This window comes from Hemicordylus capensis, chromosome 2, assembly GCF_027244095.1.
Source record: "Hemicordylus capensis ecotype Gifberg chromosome 2, rHemCap1.1.pri, whole genome shotgun sequence".
Classification (NCBI taxonomy): domain Eukaryota; kingdom Metazoa; phylum Chordata; class Lepidosauria; order Squamata; family Cordylidae; genus Hemicordylus; species Hemicordylus capensis.
Window position 1 is genome coordinate 346451809 of NC_069658.1, and position 27137 is coordinate 346478945.

Sequence of the window (27137 nt, forward strand, 5' to 3'; positions counted from 1 at the left end):
CATAGATTTTCAGATGTGCTCTATGTTGTAACCCATTGGATTCGAGTAGAGTCTTTCTCCATTTGTGCTCTTGTCATCTATTTCACCACTTTAGCTCCCTGAATTCTTCCGGATATCATAGGGCTAATTTTGAAGCAGACTGGAGAGAATGCTTAGGAGTGATTGTGTTTACTGCTATACTCAGTTTGTTATTCCAAGTTTGCAATTTCTTGGAATTGAAAACAATGTAGAAATAGGTCAATATAGAACAAAGAAACAGAGCATTGACAGAATTAGCAGCAGAGACAACTCAAAACCCTTCCAGAGCTTCTTGGAATCCCATTGAATCCAATCAGGTGGACCAACCTATGGATCTGTCATCCCTACAGAGGTGGGTTGTGGTTGCAAGTCATACCTTAACCAGGTGATGGTCCATCCATGACAGTGGGGAAATAATAGGAGTCTGTACCCATGGAAACCCACCCTCATCAGAGTAAAAGACCAAATCGAGCATGTGACCAGCAACGTGCAGAGGTCCAGAGACCACCTGTTAATAGTCATCATGGTCACTATGAACTCCTGAGCCACTCCTGACAACCCAGACCCATAGTCCCTGACCACCAACAGTCTGGGTTACTCCAGTGCCAACTCTGCAACCAGGTCTGTCAGGTCACTTAGGGACTCCATTGAACAATGGGGTGATCTATACACCAACCGTTGTCCCAAATTATCCTTGTTCCCTAGGCTTAGGTGCAGATACTCAATATGGGCCAATTTTCCAACAGGGATCCTGGTAAGGGAGATGGTGTCTTTATAGACCACAGTCACAGCACCTCCTTGCCCACATCTTCTCACCTGCTCCTCCACAGTGTATCCTGATGGGAGAAACTGGGACTAGACTGGACCACTAGCCTCCCTCAACCATGTCTCCGTAATTTATATCAGGTTAGCTCCTTCATCCAAAATCAAATCATGGATGATCTCTGGTGTGTTTTGTACTGACCTGACATTACAAAGTACCAAAGTGAGGCTCTGTGGGAGATTGACACTGCTCCCCAAGGAAAGGGGAGCAGAGCTGATAGGCCAGCTATTTCTGATTTCCCTTCCTCTGTAATGGCCTGCTGACCTACCAATGCTATGATTCCCCACCACCACTGGAATGGCCACCCCAGATTCACCCCCCCCATCTCTCCATCTTTGGACAACCCAAGGCACATACCTGCACAAGACACAACCAATAATAAGACAATAATATTCTGCTATCAGGAGGTCCTAACCCAGCCCTTGGTCCCACCACTGAAGGTCTTCACGAAAGACCAGCTCCCTTTGGTGGCTGGCTTTGGTGGCCGCTTGCAAGTGATCTGCCTATTGGAGAGCAACACTGGTGGCTGTACCAGAGGCTGCACCCCCAGTGCTCCTCTCCTTTATAAGGGCCAAAGTTGGGAAGAAAAACCCACCGGGTGACTCTCACTCACCCTTCGAGGCTCTGTTGGCCCAGGTGCTCAAAGTTAGAGCAATTAGGAAGAGCAGAGCAACCGATAAACTACCAGGAGGGAGGCTGGGAGATACCACAGCTCCAGCTCAGACTACTTCTCCCAGCATGCATATTGAAAGGGTGTTTTGTTTTGAGCTTGAGACCCTCGAAATGGCCCATTTTGAGTCGAAACCTTTCAATGCTTTGCACATCCCTAGCTCTAATGCTTCTTTCAGATTCCATTTCTGTTATGGTGTAGATGTAACCACGATTGGGAACTTGTAAGGCTGTTCTGGGCTGTGTGTGAATTCTCCCCTTTCTTTCATGCTTTGCTTAACCATACATTAGATCTGTATCAGTGCTGACTATCATTAATGTTAACAAATTCTCTCATAACCAGGGTTTGCAAACCTACTTCAAGCCTTAGTTTTAAACTCTGATTACAAGGGTGATTCTGGTTAGGAGATCTGGAATGTTATGTCTAATTTCTCGGTATGCAAATAGCGCAAATTAACCTTCTGTTCAGTGTAGAACACTACAGTAGCTTTGGATGGGAAGTGCTATGCAAGAAAAATAATTACTGTAGTTCCAATTTCTTCACAACAGCTACAAGAAAAATTATGCGGCTAACCAAACAAGGATGTTTACAGTTGCATTCTGAGTTCAGATGTTTAAAATACAGTTAATGAATAAAAATTATTGGCTCCACTTTAAATTAAGTGTCTCCAGTAAGGATCTAATTTAGATGTATCAGGGCAGTGGCTAATTAAATAGCAATTGATTATTAGCAATGTTTAGTGAGGTGGAACAACTTCTTAACAAGAAGGTAGCTGAGCTTAGAATCTTTGTTGCCCCACTGGAAACTTGGCATCAGCATTTCTTATGGAATAGATGGGAAATGTTGATATCTTCATGGGATGGGAAACAAAAATTAGAAAATGGCTCTAAAGAATGGTACAGTAGGAGCAGTGTTCAGGTATTTGGGTTTCTGGATTCAGAGGTGTCTATGTCTAAGGTCCAGTTTGGATGATACTTACTGGCCCATGCAATTAGAAAAGGGAGCTGCTGAGAGCACACCTCTTGTGACATCTTTCACTGACATCCTGAAGGTCTTTTAGCATATCCCTTTATCATGCCTGTTTGTCTTGGGGTGGGGTTGTGGGGGCTGTCCAAGTTTACAATTGTATTTGGAGTGCATATAGAGTGGTCACTCAGATTAACAGACTCCTGATGCAATAAAGGGACACACTGGGACTGCTATGGACATCCGTGAAAGATATTATATTATTTATTTTAACATATTCAACATATTTATTGTTTGTTTGTTTATTTATTTATTGTATACTGCCCAAAACACAAGTCTCTATATTACACTGGGTACATCCTTGACATGTCCCTTGTCTATTCATGTGAGCCAGTAATTGTCCATATCAGCCCTCTAAACTTGTAGTAGTTTCTACTGTTCTGTCAGGCATGGCCCCTTTTGCAACTCTACGGAAACTCAATGGGAAAGCTGAACTAGCATGCAATAACACAGACTTTTACTGTTATGCCATGGAATTGAAAATAATATAGAAATAAGTCTAATCCAGAAGAAATGGTATATTTTTAGATTGTGAGCTTCTTTGGAATAGGGAAGCTTCTCTGCAACCACCCACATTTCTTTGTTATGCAAACTGCTTTATGAACTTTTAATTGAAAAGTGGTGTATACATATTTCTGGATAGACAGATGATAGATATTTTGGGAAAAGACAGGTGTAAAATTTTAATTTACGATTTTGGCCATAGACAGGTAGCCAAACAAAGCAGACAAAAATGTCTTTTCAAATTCCTTTGTATCTTCTCTTCCAGAGTTGTGGTGTAAGTTTAGGCATATCTTAATATACATATCCGTGTGTGTGTGTGTGTGTGTGTGTGTATTCATTGAATTTCTATACTGCCTGATATATAAATCTCCAGGCGGTGTACAAGTTAAAACATAATATAGAACTAATATAAAACAGTTCAAATTCATAATACATTCATAGGTAGTAGTGGGCCTGATTGAGGGAGAAACCACAATTAAATTTCTTAATTCCCTTCCCCTATTATCACCTGCTGATCTACCATTATTGGTCTTTTAATTTTAGTTACAGTTTAAGCAGAGGCATAACTAGGGAAAACGGCGCCCGGGGCAAGCACTGAAATTGCGCCCCCCCCGCCGCCCCCACCAACATACATCTGACTGACACACATGTTTCAGAAAACTTTTATTTTAAAAATTTAAAAAATTACAAAAATTACCAAAAATTTCAAAATGCGCTACATACTTAGGTTTTTCCTCACAACAACCCTGTGAAGTTGACTTGTATCTCAAACATCAGAATTATGATGCAATGATGATTATTATGATTATGATGCCCCTCCCTCACGCCCTGGTTCTGTTCCTGACTTTCCCTTGTGAGTGACTGTATTTTAACAAAACGAAAACCAAGGACTCCAAAGTAATTCGAGGGACCAGGGTGATAGTGCTAAAGACTCCTTATTCTCCCGCTGTTAAAGAAAGACTCCCCTTTTCCAAACTGTGCGCTATTTACACCAGAAAAGGTTTCAAATGGAGGGGGAAGCATTTATGCATTTATGCTTTGTTTTATGTTACGATTTCAGAGTTAGAAAAACTATAAAAGGGCCATTTTAGAGAAGATATGCACTGCCTTAGTTGCAAATCCTGCTTTTTTGAGATTCCCTGCAATTGAATAAAGCGATAATATACACCTTTGCTATTTAAATTGGTTGGAGAGTATTTATGACAATAAAAAATGAAATGGCATTTCAGATGCAACATTGGTTGCCTAAGACCACTCAGATTTAACTAATCTTCATCACATTGACAAAAAGAGCAATTAAAATTAAAATCCATGACTAAAACCAAACCACTTTGGGGTTTTTTTTAATGAAAGGTGGTATATAAATTTAACAATAAATGTTTAGAAGTATATACTTTCACCCCCTGCCCAACCTACAATTAATTCCAGCTTATTTTCAAAGGGCTTCAAGTTTTATTTACAAATTGCTTGGCAGCACCAATGTTTAAGTAATCGCTAATTGCTCCTAATGATAGTTTTACTTATTGTTAAATTTATATACCACCTTTCATTAAAACATTCTCTGTTCATCTAATTTTCAGTCTGGTTAATTAAATCGGTGGAGGTTTAGACTTTCCTGATGGGCTGAAACAGCTAATCCATTTTGATGATGACATATAATTAAATTAGCTTGCATTACATAGTGAAAAAGTCCAGGAAGGGAGAGATGGGGGGATGTGGAACCCAAGGTTCCACATCCCCCCATCTCCCCCTCCCTGAACCTTTTCAGTTAAAACGTGGTTAGATTATAGGGGAGGAAGGACTTGAATGAGAAAAAAGGGGAACTGGTTCGGGCATTCAGGAAGTTGTTCAGAAGAGGGAGTTGTTCAGGAAGTTTGCTCTGGTGCGTGTCCTCCTCTCTACGCATGTGCGACTGGTGGCGGGGTGGCAGGGCGCGCCGGGGAGTGAGAGTCAGAGACTTGGACTATGAAGACGCCGCGGCGCCCAGTGCTGGATGAGCAATGCCAATGGGGGGCCCCCCGCTGGGACCGGGGGAGGGGGACTGCTCTGCAAAAAAAATAAAAATAAAAAATAAAAAAAAGATTTTTTTCCGGCAAATCGGCGGGGGCACTTTTTGGCGCCCCCTGCCAAGTGGCGCCCGGGGCACGTGCCCCCCTGCCCCCCCATAGTTACGCCTATGAGTTTAAGATCACAACAAAAATTTCTTCGTAAGCAAAAATATGAGATAATGATATTTAATGACAAATAAAATGTTAATTCTGTTTAGTATTAAAATATATATCATGTTTCAACAAAAATGTTTCAAAGCAATTTACATACTACAGAGAGTTCCGGTCCCCAAAGGGGCTCACGGAATCTTTTAAAACCCCAACAAACAAAAATAGGTATCAGTATCATCCTCATCCTCATCAAGAATACACACACACAAACACACACACACACACACCACTTTGCAACAAAAAGTCACCAAAGCAGCTAACGCAGAGAAAGAAATAAAATGGTTCCCTGTTGCAAAAGGGTTCACCGTCTAATAATCTCACAGTAGCAAACAGCCGTTAGAAAAGACGCTGTACTTGGATACAAATGGACAATTGCTTCCCCACTCCTAAGTACAAGAGAATCATTACTTAAAAGGTATCCCTTTGCCCAGTTACCAGGGGGTAGAGACGTGCCTTTTAAGTGGTTATTCTTTTGAATTTAGGAGGGGGAAAGTAATTGCTCCATGACAAGGGAGAGCATGAAACTCTATGATTGCCCAGCCAAAGCCCCACCTTTTCTCTTGAGGGAGAAACAATGGCCATCTTGGGTGGGCAGAGCTACTACTTGGGAATGCTTCACTGCTCAGGGAGATCCTCCAAGCTGTAGTCCTGGTAGATCACCACAAGGGGCAGCTGGATATAGAGCCATGTGGGTTTCTGGTTGTGGCCCTGGATCTTCATCTAATGTTGAGCAAATAGCAGGGGCGTACCAAGGTTGGAGTGGGCCCCCGGAGATGAGATTTTAAAATAGGCCCCTTGGTGCCTTCCTCTCCTTCTCCTGGCCCCATGTCTCTGCTAACTATCCCAACTACAGTTACAAGTTACTAATACAACAGCTAACAAAGCTGAACTTAAAACTGGTTCTGCTTTTAAGTACAGTAGATGAAGCTTCCTTGGTTACAACTATGCCCATTCAATATGATTTATTTCTGAGTGCACACACACTATGCAGGATTGGGCTTTCAATTGGCAAGACTACTTTTTGCAGGAATCTTTCAGCTCTGCCTTGACTTTCCACTCAAGACAGAGCATGTATTGTCCCATTTTACATTTGTAAGGTATTTCCCCACCTTACAAATGCAAAATGGGACAATGGATGCCAGCACTCACCAACCAAAAAAGCTCCCATTTTCTCAATAACTAAAGCATGCAGCATTCTCCACCAATGAACAATCAATGAATTGATTTTAAAAGCAAAAAAGTATGTTTCATACTGCAAAAAAGGGCTGAAAAGTAATTGTTATAAAATTTAAATGATATTTTAAAACAAACAGAGTTGTCTTGTCTTCATCTTGGGACAGCAAGGAACTTTTACACGATCCCCACCGCATGTTAACGTCATCTGAGGAGGTCCGTATCCAGTTACCACCAGTTTGTTTGGTGACGACTCAGAGGTGGGCCTTCTCTGTAGCTGCTCCTGGGCTGTGGAATGTACTCCCAGCAGAAATTCGTAATCTTAAATCCTTAGTGACCTTCAAGAGAGCCCTTAAAACCCATCTGTTTGGCCTGGCCTTTTAGGGTTTTTAAATTTTTTAAAAATTGTTTTAAAGCTAATCTGGTTTTCAGGGTTTTAATTGTTCTGATAGTTTAATTGTTTTTTGAGATGTTTTTAAATTGGTGTTTCATATTTGTATTTCTGTTTTAATTGTTATTGGTTTTAATGATTTCTGGTTTTAATTGTAAACCGCCCTGAGCCATTTTGGAAGGGCGGTATAAAAACTAAACAAACAAACAAACAAACTGCCCTGCTGGCCTGGCCACCTGTGTCTCTCTGACAAATAATTAGCATGCAAATGCTAATACATTCTTCTGCTGCCTGAGTGGAAGACTGTAACATGATCCAAAAGGCATTTCTTTTCAGCCAAGGAGAAGCACTGTGAAAATCGATCAGCCAGGGCTGAGCTGTCAAGGAGAATTTGGGGGGGGTGTCAATTACCCCTGCTAACTGGGCAAAGAGGCACCTTTTAATGTGGTGGTGATTCTCTTTATTTAGCAGGGGGAGAGTAACTGGCCCTATCCACCCCCAGCACAGTACTTCCAGTGACTGTTGCTGGTGTGTGTCTTATGTTTCTTTTTAGAATGTGAGCCCTTTGGGGACAGGGAGCCATCTTATTTGTTATTTCTCTTTGTAAACCACCCTGAGCCATTTTTGGAAGGGCGGTATAGAAATCAAATTATTATTATTATTATTATTATTATTATTATTATTATTCCTACCTGCAGCTACAGGTCTGGGGGGGTGGTGACGAGAAAGAGGAGAGGAGAGGGAAGCCTAATTTCAAAGGCTTGAGCTGTCCAAACCTACACGCTGGTTCTTCATATCCCACTCCTGTCCCCCACCTGCACTCCCAGCACACACTGCTCCTGCATTTCTGGAGAGGAGTCTTGCAACTTCAGAGCTGCTTGCTAATAGCTACTAAAGACTCACACAGGAGGGGAATGAAAGAGGGGCTCAAGTGGTGAGTGTGGAGACATAATGCCTCCCCTACACAGTAGCAGTCCCTATCCTGCTTGCTCTGGAGCTTCTCTCCTCCTTGTCTCCTCCTCGGGTCCTTTATTCAAGTTTGTTTTTTGCAAATTGCCATGCCACCGGGCTGGGCTGGCCAACCTCGCCTAGCTTCCCTCACACCTCCCTGCTGCTCAGTCATCGGCACACGAGGCCAGCATGTGGCTGCTGACGCACCCCAACCAGAAGAGAAGAGAGGGCACACAGGTGCAACTGCTCAGCTCTTGCCTTGAAGGCAAAGGAAAGCCTCCCCGCCATCAGAATCCTCACCACACTGAGGAGGCTGTCGGCCATTGCACAGCTGGCTGCAATCAGGCGAGTGCCACAGCTGAATAGGGGTGTGAACGGAACCGCAGAGCTGTGGTCCAGCACTGGGGTGGGGGGTTCCATTAAGGGCAGGGGGGTTTACTTACCCCTCCCGCTGCTTTCCACCTTTGGCACCATGTTTTCTGTAGCAATGGGGCGGCAGGATACCTCCCTGCCCTCTTTCTTGTGCTGGTCAAGGTATCCTGCCGCCCCTTTCCTCACTTGACTGCGTGCCTCCTGTAGCAATGGGGCGGCAGGACATCTCCTCAGCTCCTGCGGTCTGACTTGACGGGGTGGGGGGGACAGAGTCGACCAGCACAAGAAAGAGGGCTGTACTCTCTCCAACTACCAAGCAGTCTGCCTTCATCAAAAGCAGTGCACACCAATAAGGACCATGTGGGGTTGATTCTGTCGGTGCCCTGCTTTCTGTGCCCTGCTGTCTGCCCCCACCCTTGTTTTCTATCCTCTCTCTTTTCCTTCTGTCTCCCCATTTAATTTAAATAATTAATTGCTAATCAGACACAAGGCGGGCTGGTACGTCTGCGGCTGAAGCCGCCTACAAACCACCCCACTGCTGCCGCTGTCCCAAGGGCCACTAACACTCAGCTGCTCCACCCAAGGCAGAAGCCGCCGACCAACTCTCTCCCCACCGCTGCTGGCCAAAAGTTAGTGAGGCACCAAACCGCACGCTGCCTCGTTGAATGCTGCCACCTCTGCTTCCGACCCCGCAGTCCTCCACAATAGGCTGTGCTGCTGCTTAGATGCAGCGTAACCCTTGCTGGAGCTACCATCACCAGCAGAAGCCCTTGGCCGGAGGCCTGCAGGCCCGAAAAGGCTGGCCGCTGGGGCGACCGTCGGAGGAGCCGCTTGAGTGAGCTCCTCCTAGCCAGCGAGCGACCAAACCGCGGTGCTGGATGCTGCCTCGCCACTGCTGCCGTCGCATCAGTTCCATGTGGAGGTGCTGTGGCTGCCGCCGCCACCACCAGCAGAAGACCTGGGCCGGAGGCCAGAAAAGGCCTACTGCCAGGGCGATCGTCGGAGGAGCTGCTGAAGCAAGCTCCTCCCAAAAAGGAAACCAGCGCTGGACTGTAGCGCGCAGTCAAGCGGGGAAAGGGGTGGCAGGGAGATATCCTGCAGCCCCATTGCTACAGAGAATACAGCACAAAAGGTGGAAAGTGGCGGGAGGGCTAAGTAAACCCTCCCCCGCCCTTAATGGAACCCCCCACCCCAATCCATCCAAACCCGAACCGCCCGTCCCCGGACCAGTCCGGAGGCCTGTAGAATGGCCTCCGAACCGGTCTGGGCACATCACTACAGCTGAAGGGGATAGATGTGTGTGACTTGCCTCCGGGGGGCCCTTTGAGGCAGTGGGCCAGGAGACAACTGTCTCCCCTTCTCTAATGGATGGTACGCCCCTGGAAAACAGTAATTACAAGTATTTTAAATGTGTGTTATGAAATAAATGGTATCACATATTCAGCTAGAGAGAACTTCAAACAGATGCTTGGGAGAACCATAGTATAATCCATGTAGCATGCCTTGCTATATCAATTAGATCTCTGCTAACTGAGCAAAGAGGCACCTTTTAAAAGTTGTGATTCTCTTTATTTAGCAGGGGGAGAGCAACCGGCCCTATCTGTCCCCAGCACAGCATCCCGGCACTGGCTGTTGCTGGTATATATCATATATTTATTTTTTAGATTGTGAGCTCTTTGGGGACAGGGAACCATTTTATCTATCCATTTATATCTATGTAAACCACTTTGGGAACTTTGTAGAAAAGAGGTAAATAAATATCCGTTGTATTTGTATATCAATATGGGGAATGCCATATTGTATACCAATATGGGGAAAAACCCCATTAAGATACTCCATAACTTGTATTATTTGCTCCCCAAATTCCCCAACCGGCACGCTGTTTGTGTCCTCACTAGTGGGTGGTGCAGCCGAATCTGGCTGCTGGCTGGCATCTGCCAAGGAACTGGAGCTGGCATCGTTGGCGGCACAACTGAGGCAAGAGTAACTGGTGCAGGGGTCAGGTCCACCACATCCAGGGCTCCCTATTTGGGATGATCAGTGCCTCTTTCCAGCACCACCAACCTGTTTGAAAGAGCACACCTAAGTTCAGCTTTTGCTGCCCCCACTCCCGTGCGCTTCTTGCACAAACCTGACAGCCTGGAAGGCCCTGAGCCACCATCTTTGCCACCCTTCTCCTCCTTGAGTGCTTCCAAACAAGTGATAAGTGCCTTGACTTCACCCAAATAATCCTCTTCCTCAGAAGAAGACAGCTGAGGGGGTGCCGGCCTCCTTGGTGGCCTCACTGGGTGCCCACCCTTCTTACCATTAGCCTTCTTAGGCACCATGCCTACCCAAAAAGAATGATGAACCCCAGAAACACCAAGTCAGAAAACCCTAGGAGCCCCCAAATCCCACAGTCAAAAAGAGAGGTACTCCAACTGAAGCCTTCACAGCACACCAAGAGAACAAACCCCTTGAAGGGAATAGCAATTCTTGCTCACAACCACAAGCTCAGCTCCACTCCCTTGGCCAAAAAACACAGTAGCCCCCCGAGGGGGGTAGTCAACCAACCCTACAAGGGCGCAAACAACAGTATGGCCCAACCCAATTACCAAGGGGGCGGTAGTGAAAGTGTCCAGCCTAAAACCACACAACCAATGAGAACAAACTCCCAGTAATTCCCTAAGAGGATGGCCAGATACCCCCAGGGATGCCAGCACTGTGGGGGGAGGGGCCAAGTACCACCAGGGACCCAAGTCAGTTGCAGGGGGAGTGTACAGCAGAAACCCCCCACCCAACTCACTCCAAACACCCCATTATCACTCTCGCTTAAAGAAAGTCAGCTGGAGAAAGCCTTCCCTGGCTTGTTGCCTGAGGCCACACAGCCTAAAAATGCCCCAGCTGCCACTGCTCCAGATCGGGTTGCCGCTGCCACCACTGAGACCACAGACCCAAGCAGGCACCTGAGCCCAAGAACACCCCAAAGGGGCCAAAGCAGCTGCCGCCGCTGTGCCTCACTATGAAAAACTAGAACCGCTAGGCCCTAGACAGGCTCAGAGGAGAGCAAAAGAGCTACTTCTTCAGAGCCTGTTAGCAGAGACTGAGGCCCAGGAGGGCAGGCAGGTAGCAATGGCCACCAAGACCCTGCCCTCTCAGGAGACCTGAGCCCATCCTCCCTGCCCTGTGTCTATTCAATGGTGGAGTGAGGCAAAATGCCGTCCCCCAGCACAAGGCTGGTGTGTGACCACAGCCTAGTTTCATGTGAAGTATATTTAGCAGGCATATAATAAGAAGGTGTTTGGGAATGTGGTCATCGTTTGCAGCACAGTGGTTCTAGGAACTGGGGGTGGTTGTGATTCTAGGAAGGGATTTGGTTTAGATGTTGAAAATGCTCTGTGATTCAAAATTCTTTGTTGTCATGTTCCTAGATTTCTGCAAGTGTGTGTCTGTTTACAGGGCAGGCAGGAGACATATCAAGCAAAAGCTGAGAGGGAGGAAAAGGTAATCGTTTTGAGGAAATCACGCTCTCTTGTCTGGGAGAGAACCATTCACATTCCTCTCCCTAGTATAAGTACCGCTGTAAAGAAAAGGTCGTAAGAAAAAGATCTTGACAGAATGCACATTATGGAGCCTGGGCTAGATTGGACAGTTTCATGCAGTGTCTGTTTTTTTCTTTTTTAATACTTCTAACTAGTTCTTAAATGGATTTCCCAGTGGTTTGCATGGACTGACTTAGTTTTCAGTGCTTTTCACTGGTTTGTGCCATGTAAAACAAACATGTTGAGCCTAATTATAGTAGCTCCGTTAATTCATGTTAAGAGCACGATCAGTTACTGCCTATGTTTCAGTCTGAGAAATCATGTTCTGTTTCCACACTTGTGTATTCTGCCTTCCTCTGTTTCTTATTTTGTGTTGTTTCTGCTGAAATCAGAGCACTTGGCTGAAATGTCTGGAGATCTAACCAGGGCATGTTATCCTAGCCTAGGCATGGTTATTCATAATCTGTGAGCTTATTAATGTGCTCCTTTGTAGCCGTGTTATATTGCATCAGCTCACAAATGCCATTTTCAACTAACCTTTATGCATCAGCTTTATAATTGCATTAAATTCTACTTATTCATTCAGCTCATCAGGTTATCTGACTTGTTTCTTATAGTCCTCCTCTCTGTCAATATATAGCTAAATCTCCCTGTCTTCTTTTTATAGCTGCCCTGCTTCACTCTCCAGGACTGTGCAGTGCTGTATATCATCCTGTTAATCTCAACTGTCTGCATTTATGGCCCTCTTTTTTCCAGATGCGACAGTGCCTAAGCAAAGAGGCTGATAACTTGCCAGGGCCACAATCCAGCACATAGTTAGGTGTGCACTTAAGCCTTATTGATGATTTCTGTGAGACAAGCCTGCATAACTTATCTGTTGCAGGGCCAGCCTTGGCATTAGACAGGGTGTGACAGGTGACAGAGTTTGCAAGGGCAACAAATGGTCAGTTTACGTAATATTAGACTTTTTACAATGGGGAGTCACTGAGCTTTCTACCTCAGGTGTCGGAATGCCTTGGCCAGTTCTGGCATCTTCTTTGCTTTAGGAATCCTTGAATTGGATGTGACACCATCTGCCATTAGTGCAAAGTCACTAATCCTCTATTAGCTTCAAAGACTGGATACTCTCCTCAAGACAATTTGTTCTTTTGTTAAAGGATAGTACTGTAAAGTTTGCCACATTTAGGACAGCAAGTTGTGTTGCCCAAGAACTATTATTGTGCTCTAAAATGCTACGGATAACTGGTGAATAGAGTTCCACTGGTATTTCCCTGTTCTCTTGACTTTTGTAATTTGCAATGTGTCTAAGTGCTCAATATGTAAGGTTTGTTTTCTTAGTTTGTGGTGAACTTTATATAATGGCAAATTGCTACATTACAATAAATGGGCTCATTTGTCATTAAGCGGTTTAATCTGCTCCCACCTCCCAAAAGAATATGGCGCAGAGTAAAATACTGCACATTTATCATAGAGAGGATATCTGTGGCAAGCAAAATGGCAAAAATTGTCTTATCACACAATGCTTGCTTCTATATAGAGGCTCACCTAGGTAATTTTGGAGCCTGGACCTAAAGGCCTTTGGAAGCCCCTCCTCCCCTGCAAATTAAGCATTATCATGCTCCACCAGGTGACCCCACCACCTGGGACAGACTAAAGAGGATTTGGAGGCCCCCAGGGGCTGTGGAGGCCCTGGACTTCCGCCCTGAAATCCAGGGGTAAGAGCATCTCTGCCTCTATATACAATTTTCAATACCATTTTATATAGAAGTGTTGCTGCTCTCAGCTTCTGGACTGAGTTTTGGTAGATCAAACATACTTGGAATGTTTTGCTTCTGTGACCAGAAATCACTTCATAAAGCTATAGGAAACAAATCAGGAAATCTACCATGAAATTGTGCCAATGGCACTGTGATAATGTTGGGTGCTGAAAGTGATTTTGTGGGTTTTGCAATTGACTTCCAAGAAGCAGACTGTAGTTTTCATTTAGATTAGGGCAAGGATCTGTCAATTGTGTATAATGATGTTTTGCAAGCTATGTCTTGTGCGGCACTACATGTATGTAATAATAGCGCTGTGTGATGCAGCAGATGGAGCGTCAGACTTTCTCTGTGTCAAGAGCCAGGAATGAAGCCAAGGAGGCAAACAAATCAAATGTTCTTTATTGCATGTGGGAAACAAAAAGAACAAGTTTCAGAAAAGGCCGTGATTGTGCAGGAACTAAGCCATTCAGAGTGAAGTACGGAGCCTCTCCCTGCTATAAACATATGCACTGCCAGTATTATATACATGGAACTAGGAGAGTTCTATCGGGGTGTGTGCGGGGGTGTCCTCATTTTTTAGTCTCAATTCTTTATTTAAGTCAGACCTTGAATTATATGGGTTAGCTTGTAGAGGATCCTGCCCATAGGATAAAGTGTTAGAGCAGATCTTCCTTAAACCCCTCTACGACTGGGTTTCTATGTGGGGAAATAAGGATTCTGAGGCTAAATTGGTGTGTGTAAAATGATGGTTAACAGACTTATATGTATATTTATATGCCTCATTCTAAAGCAGGGCTGCACAGCTTCTGCCCTGTAGCTGTTGTGTTGGAGTACAACTCCCATCACCCCAGACTGTCGGCACTGTGCCTAGAGATGATGGAAGTTGTAGTGCAACAACAGCTGGAGGGTGAAGTTGTGCAGCCTCTCTCTAAAGTGATAATTATGGAGAAAAAGGACTCCTGTGTGTATTAATTTTGGTGTTTGGTTTTACTAAAGTGCAGATGTGGTTTTTTGGGGGGGTGGGTGGGTTGCATCATCAGAACTACTAGAAGCCACAGATTAAACATTCCAGACAGTGTGATTTGCCCTGGAATGCATATGGAGAGCCATCCAAATGTAGCACTTTGGTCATTATTACTCCTTTCTTCCTGTATCCTAGAAGCAGGTTCACATGCTAAATGCTTTTGGTTGGTTTCCCCAGGCCCCTGATCCGTGCTTCTGTAGAAGGTGAGTAGGTGAGATCAAATACAGCAGCACCTCCTCCCCTGGGAGGAGCAAAGCTGAAAACTCCACCACAATTCCTCTTCTCAGCATAGAGTCAGCAAACAGTTGTATTTTGAAACAGGATCCTATTTCTATAAAGTGAAGTGTGGGTGTGGGTACAGTGGGGACGGTTCTTACTTTTTGGATTTAAAATTGCCAGGTGTAAAATTATGTGTGGTGGGGTGGGACTTATCTTGCTATCAAACTGGGAATAAAGAACAAACGTAATCATGGAGCAAAGTAGCCACGTGTGTTCTTAAATTAAATGCAATTATTAGCCAGCTAATCCTATAGATTATGTTTAGCTGCTGTAGGTGGTGGGTTGCTATGAAAACTGAAGCTGAAGAGATGTGTGCTCTAGGATTGCACTTCTGTTTTGGCTCTGGGGCTGATGAAAAGCCTATGGAATGCAGAGCAGGGGACCACACACTACCTTTACCCTCTCATTCCAGAAGAGCCTCTTCGTATGACAACGCCATATAAAGTTGGGAAAGTGGAAGGTCACTTATGTGGCAACACTGATAGTTGTTGCATTGCTGGAGCTGAAATTGCCCATATCCCACTCTAAAACCCCTAGCCTGGGCTCAACAATGCACAGAGTAGAGTTATTGACATCTGACCTTATCTGCGTAAGTAATTGCTGATGAGCCTCAGAGAGCCAATGTACTGTTGAGTGCTACATTTGGACTCGTGTTCAAAGCCCCACACAGTCATGAAGGTCACCACCAGGTGGCCTCGGGCAAGTCCATCTCGCTGGGTTGTTGTGAGGTCATGGGGGCACAGCATGGATGGCAACTTGAGTGGTGTGGAGGAAAGTTAGAAAAGAAGGGTGATAGTTAAATGCATGTCCTTAGGCAAGGCTAAGGCTATCCAGGGTCCTGTTAGGTGGGTAACGCTCTTTTGTATTGCAAGCCATAGAAAATGGCCCATTCAGGCTAATCTGGGCTCAATAAATGGGGGCAGGCTTTCATCAGACTTTTCATAAGTATCTCCTTCCACATGTAGAAGTTGCGGTTTCTCCTAAGTTTTAGTGGCTATGTAGAGCCATTGCTGTCAGAACTAGACATTTCTTCTCTCTTCACCTTCAGAACTTCAACAATTTAATTGGATTCTAAGAGCCGGGAAAACAGCATTCATCAGTATTAATCATCCTCCTCTTCCCTTGCCCTGCACATTGAGTGGGCTTTGCTTTGTAATAATGTCATCCAGTCACATTTATGTGTGATATTGACATCAAGTGCAAAAACATGTTTAAACTCTTGATGCAAATGAAATTTTCATCACAGAAATCACACTCCACTAGCAACTTCTACAGCATCAGGATTTTGATAAGTCTCTTGCTGCACTTCACATTTCCTTGATTAATTTCACCTTTCCAGGCCTCCTTTGGATACTCCAATGAACTTACTAACTAAATAAGTTCTTTGTTAAACAGATGCAATAGGCCATATATTTTTATTTGGTACAGCGTGGTTTCATTTATTAGCCAGCCTGTCCAATCTCAGCTATTTAGTTTAAAGGATTTCGCTATATAAACAGGATTCCAGCACTGTAAATTTATCCCTGTAACCTTCTGAGATAGTAATTTGATTAGATTGAATGTATTGGATGAACTTGTTGTCAAGCAAGGTGATAAGTAGGATATCCTGGTTCATTTTTCACAAAACAGGCTGTGGATCTCTAGGTCTTGCTTTGTCTTCAGATGTTAACTTTTCAGCATCAGGAGGGAGCCACTTTTAGGGAAGCAGCTTCAGAATAGGGATGTGCAGAATGTTTTGAAGTCAAAACTTTTCAACTTGAAACAGGCCGTTTCAAGTGTTTCAAATGTGAAACAGAACACCATTTAAATTAAGGAACTGTTTCAAGCTCAGAACAGAACAACCCCATTTTGATCGAAATGTTTTGACATTTCAAGAGCTGTTTTGGAAGCCTGTTTTTCCTTTGCTGGGGTTTTTTTTTTTTTTTGGCACTGGCTTGTCTCTTTGCTTCTTGGTTGGCTTGTTACCATACAAATCAAGTGTTGTCATGGGCAACTGTGCTTCTATAGGCTGAGGGGAGAGAGGAGGGGGAACACAAAAGGAGGGAATTTAAAAATGTACTGGGAGGTACTGGGAGGCAGAGACGGCCCTTATGCCTCTCATGAAGAGGATACATCAGAAGAGGAGGAAGGAATCAAGGAAGGTTTGATTTTGTGGTTTTCTTTTCTCAGCACCAAGTATAATTTGCTGTGCGATTGATGCTATAACGATCAGGTTTTGCTGGATCTCAGACTGACAAAGGTAGAACTGGGTGCCTGCCTTCCCTGAGTTGTGGTTTGTTTTGTTTGTGGACTAGTGTTGTGGTGAGAAATGGACAGTGGTATCTCTTTCTCTTTCTCTCTCTCACTCTGATATTTCTTGGCGACTGCTGTGTCTGGCCTTGAGACTGACTTGTGCTTCACTCACTGCTCTGGTCTGTTCTGTAATTTGCATTTCAAGGTGTACTCAGTCAAAATGTGGCTGAAGTTGCTCTAATAGAGCTTATGGCTGTGTTTGCTGCCTTCGCCAACACTGGGTGAGCGTGAGCGTGTGTGTGTGTGTGTGTAGAGTTGTGGGCCCAGCCCAAGAGGCAGGCATGTGGGCCGCCATTTTTGTCCCCTGTCACATGTTGTGGGTGGACCAATCAGATCACGGGAGTGCCTGCATAAGCAGCTGGCTCCGTTAAATTCTCCTTCAGTTGCTTTGTGGGGAGGCACCCTCCCACCATCCCTTAACTCACTGTGGGATATTCCAGTTGCCTTTTGGGACCAAGTAGGAATTTTTTTGGGTCTCAGCTGATTGGCTATGGTTGAGGCCTTTCCCCACTTACTTCTCACTGACTTTGTTAAGGTTGTCACTGGGTTTATTTGGTCACTTTGCAGCTGAGTGTAGGACAGGGTAGGTTAATTGCAATGACGTTCTGGAGGGCTGTTATGCTGAGTGGGAATATGGAGGAAGGCTTGGTGATCTCGCGACTCTCAGGCTGGATCCGCTCCCACTCGGATGCATGTCAGCAAAGGCCGCTCGGTGCCTCGCGACCTGGATTGAGGTGAATTGGCATGCATCCTCATCAGGGGTAACCTCGTGGCCAAGATGAGGTTTGGACGGTAACGAGCTGAATCAAAGCCCAGTCTTTCGCCCTCTTGTGGGCATACCTCCTATGAGATTGACCCACATAAGGGATACCTGCACTGTAGTTCAATTCCCCACTGCAGGTTTTGTAATTATTTAATAAAGTGGCCCTAGTTTCTTCCATGACTTCAACAACACGTATCTTACCATTATTTGGGTCTGTGTTCGCAAAGGGTGCTGCTGTGGCAGCTGTAGCAATTTTGAAGTAAGGAGTCATAATTGTGTGTGAGAGAGCAACTTCTGCCGATGATGTTACTGCACTGTGGCTGGCAGTGGATTCTGGGTCAGTGATTCTCTTTTGGCCATTTTTGGAGTGTGTTTGAAACATGTGGTCTGTGTTGGAGGGACAGATTCCTTTTTACTATGTTCTTCTGCAGTGTTTTTCAAGGCAGGTTTGCAAAATGCATTGCAAATTGAAATGCAACGCTTGTGTGTGCACCTTGTGAATGCAGCTTGTTCTGGCCATAGGGAGCAAAACGATGAAACATTTCAGCCACCTGCATTGCATTTTTATCTCAAAACAGAATGCAAAATCTGTTTTGCGCACCTCCATACTTCACAACGCACCTTGCACTGTAAAACTAGGACTTCAGGTTTTTGGTAGGTCATTATCAAAAAGCTCCAATGCCTCCCCTGTACTACTACTACTACGACGAAGACGACGAAGAATATTTATAAACCACTTTTCAACAAAAGTTCCCAAAGCGGTTTACATAGAGAAATAAAGATAAATAAATAAGATGGCTCCCTCTCCTCAAAGGGCTCACAATCTAAAAAAGAAACATAAGATAGCCACCAGCAACAGCCACTGGAGGGATGCTGTGCTGGGGATGGATAGGGCCAGCTGCTCTTTCCCTGCTAAATAAAAAGAATCACCACTTTAAGAAGGTTCCTCTTTGATCAATTAGCAGCGGAGAGCAACTACAACCCCTCTCCTTCACGCATGCCTTTTTTGCCACACATTTCCTTCTTTTTACCATGCCTCTTTTCACCAGTTTTCTCATCCTTAAATGCATTAGAATACAACACACTTCTTTGCTTACTATCAAGTAATCTTTTATGTTTAGTTGTTTAGAAGCTTGTCTCAGTGGAGATCCTGTAGAGAGTATGGGGAGTGGAGTCAAAAAGGAAAAGAGAGGGAAAGGAGGAGAAAATTGAGTTGTTTCTGAATAAACCTTTCGTTAAATCTGTATAAGATTACTTTGTAATCTTAAGATTACTTTGTAATCTTATATAGATCTTTAATTTTATTTAAAAATGAATGAATGAATGAATGAATAATTAAATAAAAAAAAAATTTATTTTATTTTATAGATTTGATTTGATTTTTACACCACCCCAAACTTCTGTGTCTGGGCAGTTTACAGCAACATAAAACAAATTAAAATGGGGGGCAGGGCGAATGAAACCTTAAAACAATTTAAAACCACAAGTCTCTATATATTTATTTATTGTATTATATCTTATGAGGGAAGCAGCTATATTATATATGTTTTAGAGAATGTCTTCTTTGCCATGAGATCCCCACCGCCCATTGAGATCATCTGGAGAGGTTCATCTGCAGTTGCCACCGGCTGGTCTGATGGCTAGTCAGGGATAGGCTTCCTGCGTTGCTGCCCCAAGTCTTTGGAATGTGCTCCCTGTTGAAATAAGAGCCTCCCTATCCCTGACAACTTTTTAAAAGGCAGTTAAGAAAAACTGTAAATCTAATTAAAAGCAAATGTTTAACAACTGTTAAATGTTAATGTTAAATTGTTAAACTGTTAAATGTTAATGTTAAACAAATGTTTAACAGATTTAAAAACGTAGCACAATGTTTAAAACTGTTAAATTGTTGTAATGTTTAAATGTTTTAATTTAATTTTGTTTTAATTTGTATTGTGTTTATTTATGTCTCTGGGCGGTTTTAAAACTGTTTTGGGTGGTATGTAAATATGTTAAAGAAAAAAACAAATAAAACATAAAGGGTATTCAGCCTTCTAACCCAGGCTAGGGCAACCCAGCCTGGATTAGTCTGCGAGTGTGACGTGCTGGGAGGGAGGTCGCTCTCGGCACTGCACTCACACCAAGCCCCACTTTCAAACCCAGTGTTTAACGGAGGTTAAGCGAAAAACAGGTTGCTTACCTGTAACACATAATCCTTGAGTGAGCCTGAGTATTCACACAACTGGGATCATGCCTGCACGGTAGGATTGTCCGGGGAGATTCTAAAGCTCTATGCAACGCTTTAGCCCTGCCCAGCATGTGTATGTGTCTTAGGAGGGGTGGTTACAGCATTGCTATCCTGGGTTACTGGATGACCGCTGAGCTCCAGCAACCATCGTAAAAGAAACTGGATAAGATAAATGAGAAAATGGGTAGGTTAAAATAGAGAGAGCGTGAATGCCAAGAGCATGCCCTCCAAAGAATGGGGAGGATGGATGGGATGTGTGAATACCCAGGATCATTCATTCAAGAATCATCTTACAGGTAGGCAACCTGTTTATACTTGACGTGGTCCCACTATATTCACATAACTGGGCAATTAGCAAGCTCTCCTTTGGAGGTGGGTGCCTCTGAACTTACCTTCTGATCATTTAAGAAAGATCTTGCTTTAGAACACCCTTGCCAAAATGTATGTCTCTAGAAGACCGAAGGTCCAGTGCATAATGCTTAACAAAGGGGTTTTCCAAGGACCATGTGGCAGCCCTTCTGACCCGTCCATCGGAACTCCAGAAAGGCTTGCCTCTGAAGAGGCTACTGCCCTGGGGGAATGGGCTTTAATGTCTACAGGTGGGTCCTTGTCTTGGCATTTATAAGCTTCTCCTATCACTTGTACAATCCAGTGGGATGGCCGTTGGTGTGTAATTTTTACTCCCATGTTTCCCATCCTATAGGATACAAAAAGACCCAGATCCTTACGGAAGGAGCGAGTCTTGTCAAGATAAACGGCCACGTGAACATCTTGTTCATCTTGTGAACATCTAAGTTATGAAAAGCTTAGATGTGAACATCTAAGTTATGAAAAGCGACCGTTCGAGCGTAGGTTGGGGGTTGTGGAAAATGGCGGGCAGAATATACTTCCATCCCAAGGTGTCAGAGAATTGCAGTGACCACTGCCATGACCTTCCTAAAAACTCTTGGGGCTGTGGAAAGCCCAAAGGGCATGACCTTGTACTGATAGACCCAAGGGCCTATTGTGAAATGGAGGAATTTGCAGTGTGCATGGTGAATTTGTATATGAAAATATGTATCCTTTAGGTCAATGGTGGCAAACCACGTGTCTCCTATTAGGAATTATGTAATGGATGCAATGGAGATCATATGGAATTTGGTTGTTTGAATGAATTCGTTCAGGCCTTTGAGGTCCAGGATAGGTCTGATACCCCTGTCTTTCTTCGGTACTTGGAAATACTTGGAGATGGGTTCTACTGCATCCTTCTCCAAGAGTGTAGTGACTTTTTCTGATAGATCAGGGGTCAGGGCCATAAACTTGATCCCTGTGAATCATATACCCTGTGAATCATATACCCTGATCAAATTATGATCCCTGTGAATCATATACCCTGATCAAATTATGGACAAGACCCACTTGTCTGTAGTCACCTGTTCCCAAGATCTCAAGTTGTTATTGGGAATCAGGGATGGGAGGACTGGTAGCAGAGTCCAGTAGCATCATAGGTTCTGTTCTCGCCTTGTTTAGGGCATGAAGTGGCAGACTTCCCTCTAGGGTGGTGTGGTTGAGTAGGTTTCTTGAAACATCTCTTGTCTACAGCCTTGAATTGTGGTTTGTAGCTATTATAGGAGGTACCCGAGGCATAGGTTGGCTTCTGTTTATGGGCATAGTTGGGTTGTATGGTAAGCACTGCAAAAGATTTGGCAGTCAGCTTAGACTTTTTCAGCTTTTCAAATGTTTCGTTGGTTTCATTGCTGAACATAGAAATATAGGAAGCTGCCATATACCAAGTCAGACCATTGGTATATCTTGCTCAGTATTGTCTACCCAAACTGGCAGCAGCTGCTACAAGGTTTCAGGCAGGAGTCTCTCTCAGCCCTATCTTGGAGATGCCACCAGGGAGGGAATTTGGAACCTTCTGAATGCAAGCATGCAGGTGCTCTTCCCAGAGCAGCCTCATCCCCTAAAGGGAATATCTTCCAGTGCTCATACATGTGGTCTCCTATTCAAATGCAAACCAGGGTGGACCCTGCTTAGCAAAGGGGACAATTCATGCTTGCGGACCGCAAGACCAGCTCTCCTCCCAGAGGCCATCACCTTCAAAGGGAAGATCTTCTATCTTTTCCTTTGTCTCATACTGGATAGAGATATGCACAGAACCGTTTCAGAGGCCCTTTATGGACCTCTGAACCTTTTGAAAGACCAGTGGTTTGGATGGTTTGAAGGTGGAGGGATCTCTTTAAGGACTGCCTTTTAAAATGGTCTAGCGGGGTGGCAGCATACCTCCTTGCCTCCCCAATGCCTCCTCAGGCCAGAAGTGACCGGAAGTTGCCTCTGTGTGTGCACACATTGGGATGTGTGTGCGCACATCGCACTTGCTCACATCTGTGTTGTGAAGTGCACATGCGCAGTGGCAACTTGCAATCCCCTTTGGTCTGAGGAGGCACCGGGGCTGGCAAGGAGGCATGCTGTCGCCCTGCCAGACCATTTTAAAAGGCCGCACCGGTGGGGGAAATTATTTATTTATTTATTTATTTATTTGATTTATTTGATTTATATATCGCCCTTCCAAAATGGCTCAGGGCGGTTTACAATTAAAACAAACCACTAAAACAATAAAGAGCTAAAACGAATTAAAAACAATATAACAACAATTAACAATTTAAAAACATTTTAAAGCAACCATTAAACAATTACAGTGATTAAAAGCCCCAAAATCGGGTTAGAATATTAAAACAGATTTTAAAATCCTGGAAAGCCGGGCCAAACAAATACGTTTTAAGGGCTCTCCTGAAGGCTAATAGAGAATTCAAATAGCGGATTTCCGCAGGGAGTGCATTCCACAGTCCCAGAGAAGCTATAGAGAAGGCCCACCTCTGAGTCGCCACCAGATGAGCTGGTGGTAACTGGAGACGAACCTCCTCAGATGACCTTAATGTATGGTGGGGATCACGCAGAAGAAGGTGCTCTCTAAGGTAACTCGGGCCTAAGCCATTCAGGGCTTTAAAGGTAATAACCAGCACTTTGTATTTTGCCTGGAAACATATCGGCAGCCAGTGCAATTATTTCAGAATAGGCATAATATGGTCTCTCCGGGTTGCCCCAGAGACCAATCTGGCTGCCGCATTCTGAACTAATGGAAGTTTCCAAACTATGTACAAAGGCAGCCCCACGTAGAGTGCATTGCAATAATCAAGCCAGAAGGTTACCAGCTGGTGCACCACTCTTTTGAGGTCATCCTCCTCAAGGAATGGGCGCAGCTGTCGAATCAGCCAAAGCTGATAGAAGGCACTCCTAGCCATGGCCTCCACCTGAGAAACCAGGGTGAGGCCTGGGTCCAGTAGTACTCCCAAGCTGCGCACCTGCTCCTTCTGGGGGAGTGTAACTCCATCCAGCACAGGAAGATCTAATTCACTTCTCAGATTCTGAGCCCCGACAATGAGCACCTCTGTCTTGCTTGGATTTAGCTTCAATTTGTTATCCCTCATCTAGCCCATTACTGCCTGTAGGCAGGCATTTAGAGAATGATTGCCATTTCCTGAGGATGAAAGGGAGATGTAGATTTGGGTGTCATCAGCATACTGATAACACCCAGCACCAAATCTCCTGATGACCTCACTCAGCAGTTTCAGGTAGATATTGAAAAGCATTGGTGACAGAATGGAGCCCTGAGGGACTCCATATAACAGCTCCTGCTTTGAGGAGCGACTGTCACCAAGCTCCACCATCTTGGATCTACCCGAGAGATAGGAACAGAACCACTGCAGAGCTGTGCCCCCTATTCCCAACTACCCCAGGCGACCCAGAAGGATACCATGGTCGATGGTATTGAACGCCGCCGAGAGATCCAAGAGGACCAACAGAGTCACACTCCTTCTGTCGATTCCCTGGTAAAGGTAGGCCGACCATCAGGCCGACCAAGGCTGTCTCAACCCATTCTAAAGCCAGTTTGAAATGGGTCTAGATAATCAGTTTCCTCCAAAACCACCTGGAGCTGTTTAGCCACCACCCTCTCGATTACTTTGCCCAGTCAGGGGAGATTGGAGATTGGCCTATAACTATCCATCACTGAGGGATGCAGGGAAGGCTTCTTAAGAAGCGGTGTAATTATTGCCTCCTTCAAACAGAGAGGCACCCTACCCTCCCTCAGCGATGCATTTATGATATTAACTAGGCCATCTCCAACAATCTCTCCACTAGATCGAAACAGTCAGGTTGGGCAAAGATCCAGAGAACAAGTGGTAGGTCGTACCGCTCCAAGCAGCTTGTCCATGTCATCAGGAATTACAGATTGAAACTGATCCAACTTAACACTGCAAGAGGGATTGCGGGATACCTCCCTCACAGACCCTGCAGAAATAGCGGAGTCCAAGTCGGCCCGAATACAGGGAATTTTATCCGCAAAGAACCCACTAAAGGTGTCACAGCAGAGTATCTCTGGGAGCTGATTTGAGGCAGAGGGAGCAGAAATTATACTCCTCACCACCCGGGATAACTCTGCCATACGTGGATCCGCAGACGCAATGTGCACCGACCAAAAATGCTTTTTTGCTGCGTGCACTGCCATTGCGTAGGTCTTCAAATGGGTTCTATGCTGCATTCTGTCAGATTCGAGCCGAGTTCTCCTCCATTTGTGTTCCAGTCACCTACCAAGCCGCTTCATCCCCCACAACTCCTCCATGTACTAGGGAGCCATCTTAGAAGCAGGCCTGGAGGGACGCTTAGGAGCAATAATATCTACTACCCTGGTGAGTTCTCTATTCCAGGTTCCCACCAGGGCATCAATAGAATCACCGGCCGCACCAACATCGAAACCCTCCAAGGCCTTTTGGAAACCTGCTGGGTCCAGCAGCCTTTTTGGGCGGACCATCCGAATAGGTCCATAACCCCTGCAGGGGTGGATTGTGGCCATGATACCAACATTAACCAGGTGGTAGTCCCTCCATGACAATGGGGTAACCACCGGATCCCCCACCCACGGAAATGCAGTGGAATGGGTAAGAACACCCTCCCCCCATCCTTAAAGAGATCCCCACACACACCTTTGAACTGGCAGACGCCAGTTCCATGCACACCACTAGTATTGGAGGGTAGATGACCATACCCATGCATGGTGATGGAGGGCAACTGCTCCAGCCATGTTTTCCAATTCACAGTCTATTAGGTCATCATTAGGGCTGTGCTGATTTGTTGTCTCGTTATATATAAAGAGCCCCTGGTGGCGCAGTGGTAAAACTGCTGCCCTGTAACCAGAAGGTTACAAGTTCGATCCTGACCAGGGGCTCAAGGTTGACTCAGCCTTCCATCCTTCTGAGGTCGGTAAAATGAGTACCCAGAATGTTGGGGGCAATATGCTAAATCATTGTAAACCGCTTAGAGAGCTTCCAGCTATAGAGCGGTATATAAATGTAAGTGCTATTGCTATTGCTATATCTGCAGACTTGGTTTGGAGTTCTTTAGCTTTTGCTGCCTTGTCCTCTGGCTTAGTTTCTGCGAACTCCTCCCATAGGGAGTGCTGATAGTGGGACATACATGTCATGTAGTTGGCTATGTACATAGATGGGGTAGAGGTTGAATATAAACGTCTACCCATGATATGAACAGGTGGGTGGACCCCTTTTTAGAACCAGGGTCTGCTCTAAGACCCCCCAAAGCCAAAAGGCTAGACTGAGGCCTGTGTCTGAATTGTCTTGCAGGAAACGGAAGCCTGACTTTGATATTTCTCTAAGCCAGGCCGGTGAGCAGAAATGCTATTCTTGAGAGTCTGAGAAAGAAGGGGAATTTTCCACTCACAATTGTTCCCAGCCTTGAAGTTGTTTACTGCTTAGCAAAGAGCCTTGGGTAGTTTGTTGCTGAGCTAAAAACCAGTCATGAGAACTAGTTTGACATGTCAAGCATAATCATATCTAGCTGATTTAGGAAATTATAAGAAACCACATCGAGAGGATAACACCTGCGCCATGCTATGGGGGGGTTAACACATTCATATAATACTGAACCCCTCCTTGCTTATGTAACATTCTCTGTCCTTCTAACATATTTCTCTGGGCTGAAGAACATCAACAAGACCAAAATGACTACAAGCCAGGGCTGGCTTGATAAAACAAAGAAAAATGTCTCTAACTTGAGATTGATCAAACAAAGAGCCGGGCTCCTGATGGGCTCCTCCTGGAAGGCCGAGAGAGGGATTCAGAGACCCAGGCCTGATTGAGACACTCTGCATAGATGTGGTGATTATTTTGACCTGGAGAGCTGGCCAAAAAGGTATAAAAACCTGCAGGCAGCCATCCATGGGGAAGGGTAGGCATGGGCTTCTTCATGGAAGAGGCAACATGTAGCCCCTCCCTGTATCTCCAGAGTCAGTCACCCTCCCACCGGAGAAGCCAGTGAAGATCTCGTCCCAGCATACTGGAAAACTGGTAAATAGTGTCCAGAGCTATGTCTCATGAACCAGCCACTTCTGACTGTTCCCCTCCCCTTCTCCTTCCCTCTTTCCCCTCTGTCCCCGGATCTATTTCTTACCTATCCTGAGTTCCAGCGAAGCCCCTGCTGCAGGCACCATTTGCCAGGTGTCAGGAAATGGCGTCTGGTTTGTCTCTCCCTCTCCTCCTTCCGGTCCATCTTCTTCCCCACTTTCCTAAGCTGTTTTAATGGACATTCCTCTTGTCGGTTTTCCTCCCTCCTTGAAAACTGTACTTTAGCTTTTTTCCTTTCTGCCAAACATAGCTTCTAGGTTTGTTTGAGAACAATCAGGAGATAGCAAAAGGCCTTCAGCCACTTGCTCCTAATGAAATGGTTTTAAACTATTCAGCATTTAGTAGTAGGGTTAGAAAGAAATGCTTTTTCTCTTAAGAGTCAAAGATGCCTCACATTTATTAGTGGTAGGAGTTAACTGTCATAGAAATTCTTAGACCAAATTAAAGGGAAAACACTGATTGAATTGCCAGGTTGAGGAGTTATTTTGACTTGTTGCTACGTAACAGCAGATAAGGTGCTCTTGCACACAGAAGAAGAATTTCTCAGCTTACTGATATATGACTGTCTGTTTCTTGGCAAGGCCAAAACTCTTTCCTAGTTAGCAGCTCTGCACATTGAGAAAAGGGAAAATGATTTTAGGAATGCTTTTAGCTGTTACTGAACAC

At 44.8% G+C, this 27137-nt stretch overlaps 1 long non-coding RNA gene across 1 annotated transcript in view; it reads right to left on the reverse strand.

Annotated features, from left to right (window-relative positions):
• Window positions 1-26634, reverse strand: part of LOC128344099 (uncharacterized) — a 55809-nt gene extending 29175 nt beyond the window's left edge. The window contains exon 1 of the long non-coding RNA XR_008315673.1: window positions 26518-26634. This is a non-coding gene — a long non-coding RNA (uncharacterized LOC128344099). The remainder of the gene's footprint in view (window positions 1-26517) is intronic.
• Window positions 26635-27137: the final 503 nt, after the last annotated feature.